We start from the raw sequence: 13,422 nt of genomic DNA, 5'->3' as shown, positions 1-13,422 counted from the left end.
GGCATTATCAAGAAGGAAACACACACACACAACAAATATCTAATTCCAAAAATGTGATACAAAGAATATAAAAGTTTTGTTCTAATTTTCCAGTATCTTCTTTGGTGTTCACATCTTAGGCAGAAAGAAACAACAATGAAGATATTTCATTGGTAATAATAAGTTAACTAAGTAAGCATGTTAAATTATTAAATTTGGAGAATACATTGTGCTTATTATGTTACTTACCCTTGCAGTGAACTAGAAAATGAATGTGGTCATTCCAGACTGGTTAAATTGGAAATGTATTTTATACAGATGTGTCTAATGTGGTTCCCTGGCAGAGGCATACTGCATACAACTTATATTTATAAGTATACAAATCTGGCTTTATACAGCAGCACAGTTCTGTAAAATAAGATTTCCCTCTCTATACCTTGTTTTTCATTTTCAGGATGTATTTACCTCCCACCCCCCAAATCATTTAAATTATCTTTATTAAAACACTATTTTTTTCAACTCCTCCAACATTGGTTTCATTTATGGGTAGGCTGGGAGTTGAGAATTAACACTGAAAGTTTAGAATAAACAATGAACAATCCATGTAAATTAAGGGATTCACCATCCTTCATTAGTATTAAGTTGATTTTTTTCAAACATCCATTTCTGCTGCCAACTCAGCTGCAAATGTAGTTCCTTCTTATTTTCTCTTGTATCCTTTTTTCCATGCTAAGTCATTTCCCATGCCACAGTTAAGACAGCTCGATACACTCAAGTGTCAGGCCATTAATATCTCTTTAGCTGTTTTCACTACGTCAATCTAGTCATGAAGACAATAGAAGTTTATCTAGCTAAATTTCCTGTAGATCTTCCATTTTGGGGTGTATGTTTGTCTGCTATAATTACTACAATCATTTCAGTGCATTTATTTAAAAATAAATATTGATGAACTAAAGGGGTGTAGTAACTAGGTATAACACTAGGTTTGCACTATTGAATAATAAATATCAATGACCTAATAGTTGCTGTTTGTGGTACTTCACCAATTCTTTCTATGGCTCTAATATTTTCTCAAAATTAAATTTGTACTAGATTTGTTAACAGTTCATCCCATGCTCAGGACCTTTTTTTCTCAAATAAAAGTTTATATAATTGATTTTCAAAAATACTATCATCTAATGGATCACCCATTTACCAAGAAAACTAATAGTACGGATTTCATGTTAAACGAAAGATGATATCAATATCTAAATAAGAGTCCCTCTTTGATATCAGCTTACTTTCATTATATGTGACACACATTTATGCGAAATACAATCTTCATCTTTTGAATTCCTTCCCACATATTTTTTATAGAAAATCTCTTTAAGGAGAGCAAAATAGCATTCTGAGTACACATTTGTATGTGACTCTATTTTAAATATCAGGTCAGAATCTGGCTCCATCTTCTGTTGTTTGTCTATATCACCAATAGGTTTTCTCCGATACTTGAGATTGATATTTGAACCTCAAGGCTACATTTGGCATGCAACTACTCAACTCAATCTTGTTTGGTTCAGTTCAGTGTTATTTGTTTGTTTGTCTTATGAACTTTGAGAGGAAAATGATGTGTAGCCATAAAGTTTCCTCTCAATAACTTTAGTTTGTCACAAAAAGTTGCATAGAACTCTGCATAAAGTATTTGGCAAATCAGCAGTAAGTCATTTTTTTTATCCTTGTCATAAATAAAAAGTAAAGGTATTTTTTAAAACTTTTTTCCTCTTTTAATTAATTAATTAATTGATTAATTTTACTTTATCAGCTTTGGTGTTTTGCCAAGGGTGTTGGGTCCCCTGGAACAGGAGCTACAGACAGTTGTGAGCAGCAACATGGGTGCTGGAAATTGAACCTGGGTCTTCTGGAAGAGCAGTCAGAGTTCCCAACTATGGCGCCATCTCTCCAGCCTCCTTGTTGTTGTTGCTGCTGTTGTTTTGTTTTATTTTTTGCTTTGGTTTTTACTTCCATTTATTCTTTGAAAATTTTATACATATATACAATGAATCTTGACTGTACTCATTTCTCACTATATTACAGACCCTTCCTCTTTAGATCCCCATTACAGCTCTCTCCAATCTTCCATTCCTTATTTAGTTAAACTCATTGAGTGCAATTAATGCACATTGGCATAGGAAACATCCACAGGTTTCTATCTCTCTGTCTTTCTCTCCCTTTCTGTCTTTCTGTCTGTCTCCATCGCCCCCCTGTTCCCTTTTTCCCTCTATCTTTGTCTTCTGACCCTTTGCCACGCAATGATGTTTTAAGGTCTTTGCTATATATGAGACTGTATTGTCACCTTTTTTATTGCTCTAACAAAATACTTAACAAAACCAACTTAAGGACGATTTTAAAAAGGCAACCTACTGAATGGGAGAAGATCTTCACCAACCCTGCATTAGACAAAGGTCTGATCTCCAAAATATATGAAGAACTCAAGAAACTAGACATTAAAACTCTAATTAACCAATTTAATTAGATCTGATCTAATTAGACTGATCTAATGGGAGCTCACCAACGCCAGCTGGACTGGGACTGAACGAACATGTGATCAAATCAGACTCTCTGAATGTGGCTGACAATGAGGGCTGACTGAGAAGCCAAGGACAATGGCACTGGGTTTTGATTATACCGCATGTACTGGCTTGGTGGGAGCTAGTCTGTTTGGATGCTCACCTTCCTAGACCTGGATGGGCGTAGGGGGGTGACCTTGGACTTCCCACAGGGAAGGGAACCCTGACTGCTCTTAGGACTGGAGATGGAGAGGGAGGGGGAATGGGAGGAGTGGGAAGGAAATGGATGGAGGGTAGGAGGTTGAAATTTTTAATAAAAGAAGAAAGGAAAATAAAGAGAGAGAGAGAGAGAGAGAGAGAGAGAGAGAGAGAGAGAGAAAGAAAGAAAGAAAGAAAGAAAGAAAGAAAGAAAGAAAGAAAGAAAGAAAGAAAGAAAGAAAGAAAGACAAAAAAAGATTTATGTGTTTTCAAGGGCAGGAAGGAATAGCAGCATAAACGTGAGACAACTTGTCTTGTTGTAGCTGTAATCCGAAAGCAGAATATAATGGATGTTGATGTGGCAATGGCAAGCATCCCAGAGCTGCTGCTTGACAAAGATCACAGTGCCCAGCTGACTTGGACTGACCCTTCCCTGCCCTTGCTGGAAGTTACCGCACAATTCTTGCCTATGTCTTTGACATGTTTAATGTGTAAACTCCTTGTTGTTAAGGGTCCATCACCAAAGGCAAAAACATGGACAATGTAACAATTCTTGTGAAAGCTGATGTTAAGAATAAGCTTATGGTGATTTCCTGGGTGAATTAGCTGTATAAGAATTGAGTCTTCTAGATTAATTATTACTTAAATGGTACTAATGAGATATAGGGTCTGGAAGAAGCATTTAAGAACAACTCAGGAAATTTTAGAAGTTGAGCCACATGATGCCCACCATGCCTCCTTTGGTTTTCATCTCCACCTGTAGCATACTTGTGAGACTTTCAATGTTTGTACAATTTGGGGATAATGGATTGATCAAAAATTTCTTATGAATCATTTCTGCCTTTTCCAAGGAATACTATTTCTAATCTTCCCAGGGACTGTCCTGAACATACTATTCCCCTGCTTTAAGGAAACATTCTTACCTACTTGCAGGTCTTCTCTACACTTTAGAGGTTGTGACATACATAAAGAAGACAGAGGTCTCCTTATGAGATATGAGACATTCTTGAAACAACTGTCCTTGTACAGGAACAAGATAATCAAAACAAAGAAAAATTTAAAATGTCAAGAAGATTCAGTGGGCTAGAGGAGTTGGCCCACAGATCAGACTGAAAGCCTTTTTCCACCATAAACTCAAGCAATTGCGTGGCACATACAGCAACAAAGTTAGATTAGCTAAAGTTACCTCTGACCTACACAGAATCTCATAAAGATGGACAAAGAATGGTGTAGAAAGATGATAAAAGAATGAGATGTCAGGGTCTCCATTTCTTAGAAAAGTTAGTAAAAGGAGCAGCAGGCTGCATCCCAACCACCCAGTTCCCGGCCGCCTGGCTAGCTTAGCCCCGAAATAATTACACAGAAACTGTTTTCATTTAGACACTGTCTGGCCCATTAGTTCTAGTCTCTTATTGGCTAACTCTCACATCTTGATTCAACCCATTTCTATTAAATCTGTGTATCACCACGAGCTCCTGGCTTACCAGAAAAGATTCAGCATGTCTGACCTGGCAGCTTCAGGGCCGGCGGCTCTCTGTCTCTGCCTCCTTTCTCCCAGCATTCTGTTCTGTCTACTCTTCCTATCTAAGCTGCTGCCCTATCAAAAGGTCAAGAAAGTTTTCTTTATTCAACCAATGAAAGCAATACATAGAAAGAAGACCCTCCTACACCACACACGCAGAGCCACTGTGGTGTCTTATGACCAATTAACAATAGATTATGTCAGGATTAGACATATAGACAAGTTTTATAAAGATATAAAATGTAAACTCTGTATTATGCCAGAATTTGAATAACATCTGCAACAGCTTTGGCCTGAGGATTTTTCATGAGCACTATAACCATTAAGAATTAATAATATGCTGCTTCGGACATGGCACTCTTCCCAGGTTGGCTTGAAGATTTAGTTTTGGTCTAGTGTTCTTGAAGTAACTAGAGCTTTCAATCTGAGAACAGGTTGTCATATGCCTCTAGATCCTTAAAAAAATAAGTTATGGGGTTAATGATTAGCAATAACTCTGATTATCACTGATGTCAAAACTTGAGGGAATGTGATTGGAAATGATAACTCTATTCTGTCATGGTTTATCAATGACTAAAAGACAAGCAAAGGAAAGTTAAACATATGTCCAAAAACAAAAATGATGTGTTCTGTGTTTTGGAACAACATGAATCTACCCCTACTTACTGAGTTCTGTATAAATAAAGAAGCACTCTGGCTGCTAGTCACTCAGGTTGTAAGATTCTCATGACCACTATGGCCTGGCTCACTTCCTTCCTCACCAACTCCTTATATCCTCTGCTGGGTGGGACCCACCCTTAAAGACAGCTCCTGGCATTGATGCTCAACTTACTTTCTCTTCTTTAATCAATCCAAGACCCATCCAGAAGGTGATGCTGTCCTATTTGTGGGTCGTATTACATCATCTAACTATTCTAGAAACTTTCTCACAGACATAATCAGATGTTTTCATCTGGGGTGATTCCAAATTATTTCAAGCTGATGATCAAGATTAACCAGTACAAGTTAATAACCCTCAGTTTTGGGACCTTGGCCTCCAGAACTATATTCAGTAAATATCTGTCATTTATAAGATATGTAGTCTATAGAATTGTGGCACAACAATAAAAAGCAGACTAAGACATTTCCTTAATGTCTTGACCAGCACAAATATTAGTGTGAATGGAGTAGGTTAAGTGGAATAAAATGCTTCAGGATATGGGAAGGGGTCTCAACAGTAAAGCACTAGCCATACAATAATGACGACCAGTTGCCTAGAACTATTACAAAAGCCAGGCTTTGTTGCACACATCTGTAATCCTATAACAAAATTAAAATCTCCAGGAATCTCCAAGAACTCATGAGACAAGACAGCATGGCATATACTATAGTGAACAAAACAATACCTTGTCTCAGATATGATTGAAGGTGAGAACCAACACCTAAGATTCTATTCTGATACATGCTCTGTGACACACACACATACACACACACACACACACACACACAGAGAGAGAGAGAGAGAGAGAGAGAGAGAGAGAGAGAGAGAGAGAGAAAGGGAGAGATGCAAGGATAACAATAGAAACATTCTGGAAGATAATATTGATAAATATAACAATAAAAACTTTCAAAACTTTGTAGGGTCATCTTACATAAAATGAAATACAGAGATTTCAGAGAATGGACGAATGCTAAGATGTATTATATAATCCATATTTATGCAATTATTCTGACTGCTTTTATGATAGATAAAATTTTGAGCTGGGCTCAAAATTGGAAGGTAAATCATTTTATTATGATTGAAATTCAGATTGAAGATGAATGGCCAAACTGATTAGGCTACCATCAGTACAATTTGTTAGAAAACACTACTTCCTAGAAATATTTTGGAGATTATAAAACGAACAAGTATAATATGGGATATACAAGACAACTCAGGGTTGATTCTAGAGTGTTTCCCCTAAGAAAATTAAGAACTAAGAATAGTTGGTACAAAAAAGGGAAATGTGTTAAATGTGAATGAGGTAGAGTACATGTGCATTTTTCAAATGCATAGAGGTAGAGAGCCTTCACATGTATAGTGTGCAGGATGGTCATAGATGCATGATCATCAGAATGGTAATGTGATTAATATTTTGACATAATGATTAATACAGAAGTCAGCTTTTAGCCATAACAAAGAAAGGCTTAAAGGCTCACTGAAGACTCTCTGATTTATAAAGTGAAGAAAAGAAAGAGGTAAAAGTTGTTCAGCATACCTGTGAAAGCAAATTTAACCAAGTTCTTTTCCAGAAGCTTTGGAATTTTGCAAATACCGTGACAAAGCTAAAAGACTCAGCATTCTGAGGCAAGAGCTTATCCCTAGGCTCCTGAAATCCCAGATGAAGCAGCTTGGCATAATTTAAAATAATGAAGAAGATGGCTATGAGCCAACTTGGTATGTAGCAATCAAATATTCAGCGACTCATTTTGAGGAAAGATGTTATACAGACTGTGATATGGCAAGGATTAAGTTACAGATGGCGATGACACTTCAGAGAACATACAAGCGCTAAAGTACTGTGAAGAAGCACAATATAGAGCTTACAGAGGGTCATCAGCAAGGGAGTTTTAATGGAATGCTAATTTCACTGTACTCATCATTGATGTTTATGTAAAAGTATGTGGTTTCTCCATAGTACCAAATTTTATAAATGGAGGAAATGTGTCCTGTATTGTATCAAATCATGTGGATCCTGTAAAATACTTAATGGCTGTACCTTCCTCTTTTCTTGTATTTCAGCACACTGATTGGACTGACCAATAAGATTGGCTTTTCCTTTACATCTCTGCCAAGGGTTAACAACCTTCCTTAGACAGATCTTAGAAATGAGCAGTGAACAACAGACAAAACATCACAGAAATGGTAAGAAAGATAGACAGATAACACAAGCTTTGAGTAACAGAATATCAGGTAATATGCATAGAAACAAACAAACAACAGGTATAATGAGAAAGACATTGTTGTCCACCCTTATTCAACAGGAAAATGTAAACAAAAACTACTCATCAGAAAGGCCATCATTAGGGATACACATGAAAACATTGCTAGTAAGGTTATATAACCAGGGAAGATACTGTGTAAATCAGTTCAGAGATTTTTCAGATTAGAAACAAAAGTGGCTGATTACTCACCTCTATCTGGTCACATACTCAATGGCATTAGTCCTATTTTAATGATTCTTTTTCATGCATGTTTATTGCTACTTTCATCACAATAACTAGGAAATGGAGTCAACATAAATGTCCATTGGCTGATAACTAGGTAAAGAAAATATTGCAGTTTCAAACAATGAAATTTTATTACTAAATCTTAAGATATAGGTAAATAGATGGGACTAGAAAATAAATTGTGTGGGGTGAGGTAACCCAGACCCAAGGGGGAAAAGGGTATATGTTCTCTTTTATATGTCGATGTTTCTTCATATATTTTGTTTGGTGTATTTAACTTTAAGTAAAAGATCAGAAAGTAAGAGTGAGCATTAAGAGACTGTATCATCAAGATGATGGCATATACAAAATCTGAAGCAGAGGGAGAAATACTAGGTGTAGAAAGTTTTAATCAGTGAAAATAGTAGGGTTGTGGAGATCTATGGAGTGGGTTAACCAAATAAAGTGTGCATGACAAAGCAATAGTCACATCTCTTATTATGCAATTCAACTAAAAAATATATTTGGAAAGGACAGTACAGCATACGTGACATTTAACTGAAATGGGAATGGGGATCTTGGAGATGAGGGTTCAAAGTATGGGTTCCCAAAAACTATTGATGTATGGAAAACCCTTATGGGAGGTCAATGTTTTGCAAGCTTATTAAAAAGTATAAATTTTTAAGAAAAACAGTTTGGGGGATATTGCTTCTCCCAGAAAACATGGGTTATTAATGAAAATCTCAATGCCAGGCTTGAAATTCTTTCCTATAAACCATCAGTCAAGGAGACCTCAAAGTCCCCCAAAACAATATAACCAATTACAATTCTTAGTTGCCTACCATAACTAAATCATAAGAATCTATTGCTGAAGGCAGTACACATAGTGTTCCATATGTATATTCTACAACTACACAGGTTAGCTTTCATATTAATGGAAGTATCTATGTGGATGACTGAAGAAAAATAATATCAGTGGTCTTTACAAAACCTGAATGGTATATGCTGCAATATCGACCTGCCAGGAAAGATATGCCTGTGGAGGCAGAAAAAAATGTGAGCCTATTTCTACCTTGTCTGATAGTAAGAGAGTTTGGAGCTGACTAAAAATTGTTTACAACAACCAGGGCTACACATCCTGTCTCAAGTTGTGGTTACTTGGTTCTTTTGACATTAAGACTGCACAAGGTCTGCTTTTTCTTTTGTAACAGGAGGTTTGACAAGGGAATGAATGCCTTCAGGATATGTGAAGATGTGGCTTTACTGCCTAAACAACAGAATGTTAATGGGTTGATGCCTCACATTGTTGAAACAATTAACTGAGTTGTTCTTTGTATCATGTTAATGAAGTCTTTTGTTGCCTTCTTCCCCTTTTTGTATTGCGATAAAAAAGTGTGTGGAAAATTAAACCCAAGCATTTCAGTATTCACTGGAACTCCCTCCCAATACTGTTCTATGCTTTCTGTTTTATTATTTTTATTCACATCTTTGTTTTCATTACTATTTTTCTGATCCCCACGCCCTTACACTGACAATAGATATTTTTGTTGAGGCTTTCAAATGGCAGCCCAACATCGCATGGGCCCTGATATGTGTCCATTGGAGTAATAGAGGTATTGTTATTACGAAGGTTAAAATGTGCTTTCGCAATGGACTTAAAGATGTTCTATGGACAGCGTTAAGTTGGGAGCATAGTCTCCAGGCCTGGGAGTTGTATTGGTCTGAACTCCAAATCCCAGCATGCTAGGTCCTCACCCCTCCCACAGAGTATTTAAGTGAACTCCCAAAGGAGAAACAAGTGGTCTCTTTCCTTTCCCCCTGGTGGTCATGTTTGCAGCTTCTGGGTTCCCCGTGAAGCTACCCAAGAATACAGGAATCGCATTAAACCTGAATATTTCTTAATTTGGCTTGTTGTGATTTGGCTTGATTGAGATTTCTGTATCAGCAGAGAGCTCTATTAGGAAAAATCCCTAACAGAAGGAATTAAAATCATTCTCTGTACTGTAAATCTGATTAAGAAAAAAAAACAACAAAATATAAACAAAACCAAAAAACCTTCTATCTGAAGAGGTCCTAAAGGGGACATTTATTGTTCTGCTAAATGGACATGTTGTCAAGTAGCCTTCTTCTAAGAATTTATGTTTATTCTCATAGATCTGTGTTACTATAATCCTTGGTCAAGAAATTTTATTTTTGCAAGGGGCAATAGTTAATTCATATTTATAACTAGACAAAAAGCTAAGAATATTTGGCTATAAGTATTCTATCTTAACTAATGCATCTGTATCAATTTCCTCACCCAAGATGGAGGAAGAATTACAGAACCTGGAGAGAAGAGATTGTAAAAGTCATGGGCTGGAGAGAAGGTTCAGTCACTAAAGGGTGGGCTGTCAATGTCAAGAGTCAGAGGATGGGGAGAAATGCTATTAAATGTTCTCTTTTAGATCTGGAATGTGTATTACAATCATGAACTCAGTGAAGCTATGGTTAACTTCAGAAAATTCTTGCAAGATCAGTTCCAGCATGGACTGGGGAGGATTCCTGAGGTCTTATTCCTATCTGCATTGCTATTGGTATTTTCTGGCTTTTGAAAGAGGACTCATTTTCTGTAGGAATACAGCCACTGGTAGATCAATGTGTCCTGGGAGATAACCATTGCTCCTTTGCATATGTCAATAGGCTTAAAGAAAGAAAAGAATAGGAGATGAAATTGGAAGAAGAGCATGTTGGTTGTGGCTGGGGAATAGTTGAAGGGGCAATGGGAGATATATACCATCAAAATGGATGTGTTTATACATTCTTCAGGGATAAATTTTAAATTTTTAATTAAAAAATATTCATTGTAGAAGTTTGACGTGCAAGGTCTTCTAAATTTCAGAAGCATATCTGCTCACCTCTAGAGCTGAAATTCTACAGTAACAAGGTAGAGGCATTCTTTGATCAGCTCCATGGGAATTTGCACTCTGAGGATGGAGAAATATGAGGGCACTACACACTAACATGGCTTAAGAGGTTAAGTTCTCAAAATTTTCTTATATTGCAGAGGGATTGGGTCTCCTATCTCAATTGTTTCCCTCAGTCTATTTTCTTTACCATATCTGTACATTTGGATGCAAATCTTCTCTAAGCCTAGTAGTGACTATCTACAGCTCCCTGCTCCCAAACCCCTCGCTTCTACTCCCACCATTTCAACAATCTTCAACAGAGAGCAGGGCTGTCACCTTACAAAGGACATCTACAGAAACTGATGGATTGATTTCTTTCACCTCTTCCTCTTTAGACAGAGTTCTCTGTCAGAAGGGGCGGGCAAGGCTCTGATACAGCACCACACAATCATTATCTTCGTGCTTTTACCCACGTCCTATTTCCATATAAATTCTCTGCCCTGGTCTGTGTTGTTATTGTGCTCGATCTCCATCGTGATGCTAGCCAGGTGTGCTCCGTGACTGTATCAAGATGGTAATCATTGGGGTTTTCTCGGATGTTTCATTTGTCTTCAGCTAAGACAAGGTTCCAGAGAGCCTGGATGCTATGGAAACAGATTTATATAAATGCTTATACAAGAAATACATCCTGTCAGAAGAGCTCTTCATTGGCTACAGAGTAAATTCTTAGGCTGAACTCCTTCAAATAATCACATTGGAAATGTGTGTTGTCAGACCATGCATTTTTGAAATGCCCTTTCTGTATCTTAATATATTAATCATCACATACAACGGAAAATGTCACTTCTGAGAGCTGGTTGACAAAATTTTACTCAGTACATCACATCTCTTTTTAAATCATTAGTTTTAGCAATATGATTTCTTATTAATTATTTATTTATTAAAAATTTCCACCTCTTCCCCGCCTCCCTTCCCCCCCCCCACCTCCCCCTTCCCACCTTTCCCTCCCTCTCTAGTCTTAAGAGCAGTCAGGGTTCCCTGTCCCGTGGAAAGTCCAAGGTCCTACCCCATCCATACAGGTCTTTAAAGGTGAACATCCAAACAAACCAGGCTCCCACAGAGTTAGTCCATGCAGTAGAATTAAATCCCAGTGCCCATTGTCCTTGGCTTCACAGTCAGCCTTCACTGCCAGCCACGTTCAGAGTGTCCATTTTGATCACATGCTCCATGGCTCCCAGTCGGGCTGGCCTTGGTGAGCTCCCATTAGATCATTCCCACTGTCTCAGTGGGTGGACGCACCCCTTATGATCCTGACTTCCTTGCTCACGTTCTCCCTCCTTCTGGTCCTCATTTGGACCTAGGGAGCTAAGTTCAGTGCTCCAATGTGGGACTCTGTCTCTATCTCCATCCATCGCCAGATGAAGGTTCTATGGTGATAAGCAAAATATTCATCAGTATGGTTATGGGTCGAGGCCAGTTCATGCACCCCCTCCTCTGCTGCCCAGGGAACAATCTGGGGATCTCTCCGTGGACCTGGGACCCCCTCTAGAATCAAGTCTCTTACAAACCCTAAAATGGCTCCCTTAGTTGAGATATATACTTCCCTGATCCCATATCCATCCTTCCTTCATCCCACCCATCCCATCCCCCCAAACTATCCCGAATCCTCCCCTTCTCCCGTCTCTCTACCCAACTCCCTTTACATCCATCGCCCCCCCCAACCCCGTGCACCCACGTTTGCTTGGCAATAATGTCTACTTCCAATATCCAGGAGGATAACTATATGATTTTCTTCAGGTTCACTTTCTTATTTAACTTCTCTAGGATCACGAATTATAGGCTCAAAGACCTTTAATTATGGTTAGAATCCACTTATGAGTGAGTACATGCCATATTTCTCTTTTTGGGTCTGGGTTATCTCACTCAGTAAAGCATTTTCTATTTCCATCCATTTGCATGCAAAATTCAAGATGTCATTGTTTTTACCGCTGAGTAAAACTCTAATGTGTATATGTTCCACACTTTCTTTAACCATTCTTCTATTGAGGGGCACCTAGGTTGTTTCCAGGTTCTGGCTATTACAAATAGTGCTTCTATGAACATAGTTGAACAAACGCTTTTGTAGTATGATAGGGCATCTCTTGCGAATATTCCCAAGAGTGGAATTGCTGGGTCCTGAGGTAGGTTGACTCCCAGTTTCCTGAGAAACTGCCACACTGATTTCCACAGTGGCTGTACATAAGTGACCCCAAAAACTCTACCAAAGAACTCCTACAGTTGATAAACACCTTTAGTAATGTGGCAGAATACAAGATCAACTCCAAAAAATCAGTTGCCCTCCTATACACAAAGGATGAAGAAGCAGAGAGAGAAATCAGAGAAACATCACCTTTCACGATAGCCACAAAAAGCATAAAATATCTTGGGGTAACTCTAACCAAGGAAGTGAAAGACCTATTTGACAAGAACTTTAAGTCTTTGAAGAAAGAAATTGAGGAGGATACCAGAAAATGGAAAGATCTCTTTTGCTCTTGGATTGGGAGGATCAACATAGTAAAAATGGCAATTCTACCAAAAGTAATCTATAGATTCAATGCAATCCCCAACCAAATCCCATCAAACTTCTTCACTGACCTTGCGAGAACAATAATCAAGTTTATATGGAAAAACAAAAAACCCAGGATAGCCAAAACAATCTTATACAACAAAGGAAATTCTGGAGGCATTACTATCCCTGACTTCAAACTCTATTACAGAGCTACAGTATTGAAAAGAGCTTGGTATTGGCATAAGAACAGAGAAGTCGACCTATGGAATCGAATAGAAGACCCGGATATTAACCCACAAACCTATGAATACCTGATTTTTGACAAGGGAGCTAAAGGTATACAATGGAAGAAGGAAAGCATCTTTAACAAATGGTGCTGGCATAACTGGATGTCAACCTGTAGAAGAATGAAAGTAGATCCATATCTATCACCACGCACAAAACTCAAGTCCAAATGGATTAAAGACATCAATATTAATCTGACCACATTGAACCTGGTAGAAGAGAAAGTGGGAAGTAGTCTACAAGACATGGGCACAGGAGACCACTTGCTAGGTAGAACCCCAGTAGCACAGA

Source organism: Myodes glareolus, chromosome 8, assembly GCF_982192425.1.
Source record: "Myodes glareolus chromosome 8, mMyoGla1.1, whole genome shotgun sequence".
Lineage (NCBI taxonomy): Eukaryota > Metazoa > Chordata > Mammalia > Rodentia > Cricetidae > Myodes > Myodes glareolus.
Note: the sequence above shows the minus strand (reverse complement) of the source record.